This window comes from Phacochoerus africanus, chromosome X (genome assembly GCF_016906955.1).
Source record: "Phacochoerus africanus isolate WHEZ1 chromosome X, ROS_Pafr_v1, whole genome shotgun sequence".
Lineage (NCBI taxonomy): Eukaryota > Metazoa > Chordata > Mammalia > Artiodactyla > Suidae > Phacochoerus > Phacochoerus africanus.
The window spans coordinates 45,162,252-45,166,237 of NC_062560.1; the positions used below are offsets into that span (position 1 = coordinate 45,162,252).

Here is a 3,986-nt window from a genome sequence, read left to right on the forward strand (position 1 = left end):
TTTACTGAAAAAAAAAAAAACTCCACATAAGCAGACTCACTCAATTCAAACCTGTGTTTGAAGAGCAAATAGTATATCTTTTTTCTTTTTGTCTTTTCAGGGCCATGCTCACGGCACATGGAGGTTCCCAGGCTAGGAATCTAATCGGAGCTGTAGCTGCTGACCTATACCACAGCCACAGCAACACCAGATCTGAGCCTCATTTGCAAACTGCACAACAGCTCACGGCAATGCTGGATCCTTAACCCACTGAGCAAGGCTAGGGATCGAACCTGCAACGTCAAGTTTCCTAGTCGGATTCGTTTCTGCTGTGCCAGGACAGGAACTCCAATTATTTTCATACTTAAAAAAAAGCCGGTGTGGGAGTTCACGGCTCCCATCTCAAATTCGACCAGTCACATTTCAAGATCTCAGTGGCTAGCGGCCACCACACCGGACAGCACAGCTCTGTGGCGTCTATAGAACCTGTAGCAGACACCTGTTTCTTTTCTTCCTAAGCGCACACACTTTTCCAACCTCCATTCCAGTTATATGTGGACATGGGACAGAGCGCTCACCAATGGACTGATACACGACACTTCCAGGCCTGGCCCCTAAGTCTCTCACACAATCCTCCGCTCTCTCTCCTTCCCCATCTACCAGCTGCCAGGTGAGACCTCCAAGGGCTCAGAGGAATGCAGAGCTGCAAAATGGAAGTTGCCTGGGTCCATGAATGACCAATAATAAATATTCCCAACAGCTTTTGTATAAGTAGGAAATCAACATGTATCTGTGAAGCCTCTGAGAGGCTGGGTTTTATAGCAGCTGACATAATTTAGCCCAACTCATAAAACCACTTGGCTGAATCTCAACAAGAACACCTGATCCAGGAGTTCCCGTCGTGACTCAGTGGTTAACGAATCCAACTAGGAACATGAGGTTGTGGGTTTGGTCCCTGGCCTTGCTCAGTGGGTTAAAGATCTGGCATTGCCGTGAGCTGTGGTGTAGGTCGCAGACACAGCTCGGATCCCATGTGGCTATGGCTGTGGCGTAAGCTGGTAGCTACAGCTCCGACTTGACCCCTAGCCTGGGAACCTGCATATGCCACGGAAGTGGCCCAAGAAATGGCAAAAAGAAAAAAAAAAAAAAAACCCTGATCCTAATGTCTACACGAACTCAACTCTGAACTGGTACAGAAACACCTGTGCTGACTCTGAACTGGGCTCCCTGATCTCTTCATAGGAACTTGTCATAATTCAGTCTAAGGAGCTCCATCCTGAATTTGTATGAGAACTCCTAGTCTGGAGCTCCCTAGATGCAACTGGTTTGTCCTGTCTAGAACCCTTGCTTGGTTCAGTAGAGGAACAACACTATAGAAACTATAGGCATCCCTATCCTCACTCGGCCCAGGAACATTTGCTTGACCCCATACAAGAACACCAGAAATGACCTGACCTTATCCATCAATCCCTGTCCTCACACCTCACACAAAAGGAATACTGTAAGTCAACTATAATGGAAAAAAAGTCATAAAAATAGGAATACCTCTACTCAGGAAACATAGAACCTCTGCATTCATCCTAGAAAAGAATCCCAGACAGATAAAACCAAAGACTGACACTCTATAGCCAGGATCAGCACACTCCAGCCCTTCAGGTCAAAGCCAGACTGCAGCCTGTTTTCACACGTGGAAGTTCCCGGGCCAGGAACTGAACCTGCACCACAGCAACAACCCAAGCCACTGCAGGGACAATGCAGGATCCTTAGCCCACTGCACCACAAGAGAAATCCTGTTTTCACATTTTTGAAGAGAAAGAAAGAAAAGGGGCAACAGGAGTTCCTGTCATGGCTCAGAGGAAATGAATCTGACTAGTATCCACGAGGATGCAAGTTCAATCCCTGGCCTCACTCAGTGGGTTAAGGATCCCGTGTTGTACTGAGCTGTGGTGTAGGTTGCAGATGCGGCTTGGATCTGGTGTGGCTGTGGCTGTGGTGTAGGCCAGTGGCTACAGCTCCAATTCAACCCTTAGTTAGAACTTCCATGTGCCATGGGTATGGGCTAAAAAGCAAAAAAAAAAAAAAGAAAGAAAGAAAAGAAAAGAAAGGGGGAGTTCCCGTCATGGCATAGTGGCAACGAATCCGACTAGGAACCATGAGGTCGCAGGTTCGATCTCTGGCCTCACTCACTGGATTAAGGATCCCGCGTTGCCGTGAGCTGTGGTGTAGGTCGCAGTCGCGGCTCGGATCTGGCGTTGCTGTGGCTGTGGCATAGGCCAGCGCCTGTACCTCCAATTAGACCCATAGCCTGGGAAGTTCCATATGCCGAGGGTGCGGCCCTAAAAGACAAAAGGCAAAAAGAAAAAAACAAACAAAAAAAGAAAATGGGAATGAAAGAGAGGGTAGGGAAAGGAAATAAGAAGGAAAAGAAAAAAAGAAAGGGAAACAAAAAAAGGAAAGGAGGAGTTTCCTGGCGGCCTAGTGGTTAAGGATTTGGCATAGTCACTGTGGCTGTGGCTCAGGATCCATCTCTGGCCTGGGAACTTCTGTGTGCCATGGAAAGGCAAAAGAAAGAAAAGGAAAGAAAAGGGAAGGTGTTCCCGTCATGGCTCAGCAGAAACGAATCTGACTAGCATCCACGAGGACGCAGGTTCAATCCCTTGCCTGGCTCAGCGGGTTAAAGGATTCGGCGTTGCACTGAGCTCTGGTGTAGGTCTCAGACACGGCTCCAAACTGGCGTGGCTGTGGCTGTGGCTGTGGCTGTGGTGTAGGCCGGCAGCTACAGCTCCAACTGGACCCCTAGCCTGGGAACCTCCATATGCTGCGAGTGCAGCCCTAAAAAAAGAAGATGAAGAAAAGAAAAGAGAAAGTGAAAGAAAGAAAAGGAAGGAAGAAAATGCCCCAGAGGTCAGTATGTGGCCTGCAAAACCTAAAATATTTACTATCTGGCCCTTTACAGAAAAAGTTTGCCAACCTTTGTTGTACAGAAACCTCCCTTCTGACTATACAAAAAAAGTGGGTCTTGGCCCTTACAAGACTCCCTACTCTTTCACTTTGCAAGCATCACCTCAGAACGTTCCTCTGTGTGTATCACTGCATATACATGTTTTCTCTGGCGTACGTGGAGGTGTAAAGATCTTTTAGCTGCGACCCTCTTCCACTGGGACAAAAGACACGTTCAGGTAGGAAAAGAGTGGAAGGGAAGACAAGGTTGAAACTGGGGTTTGCAAGAGTGTCAGAGGGCCCAGCTACTGGGCGGTGGGGCTGTCAATCTGTTGGTTAGTCAGCGATGCTGAACCCCAGACCCCTTATCTCTCCCGCCCCAGCCTACAGCCCGGTAGGAAATGGTGAAGAATGAGAGAGGGAGATTAGGAGGACAAACCGGCCTCCTGCGAGGCTGATATTCAGACATTGAGCCATGGGGTGGGAGAGAGTTGGGAGGGCGCATGGGGGGGGGGGCCGCAACTCCCCCCTACCCATACACTTTCTATTCCAGCTTGCGTGCAGAGGTTACCCACTGGAGGGAGCAGACAGGAAGAGCTGTCACCCAAGAAAAACTCCCCTCCCAAGGTCCATTCTGACTCCCCGGCACTATTATCACAATTTCCCAGAGGAGGAAACTGAAGCACAGAGTCGTTCAGTAACTTGCCCAAAGTCACATGGCTAAGTCCCATAACCTCAGTTTCCTTATCTGCAAAGCAGCCTTAGTAGTGGGAAGTACCTCATAGAACTGTGGCTTACGACAATGCCTGTCACATACAACTTGCTATCGTCACGATCATTCCCCCTTCCATTCCACCATCCATTTTCGCGGCAGACTATTAATAGCTAACATTTGGTGAGTGCTTCCTTGCGTACCACCTTAGTGAATATGAACTCAGAAAATCCTCACATTTGTCATCATCACCACTCCCTTTTTGGCCGCCACCAGCCTCGTCCAATTTCCACCGCGCTCCAGGCCCAGCCACCAGCCCGCCCGCGCTACGTCATCAGGGCGCGCCGCGCGGGAA

At 49.0% G+C, this 3,986-nt stretch overlaps 1 long non-coding RNA gene across 1 annotated transcript in view; it reads right to left on the minus strand.

Annotated features, from left to right (window-relative positions):
• Window positions 1-3,949, minus strand: part of LOC125118256 (uncharacterized) — a 33,598-nt gene extending 29,649 nt beyond the window's left edge. The window contains exon 1 of the long non-coding RNA XR_007132804.1: window positions 3,869-3,949. This is a non-coding gene — a long non-coding RNA (uncharacterized LOC125118256). The remainder of the gene's footprint in view (window positions 1-3,868) is intronic.
• Window positions 3,950-3,986: the final 37 nt, after the last annotated feature.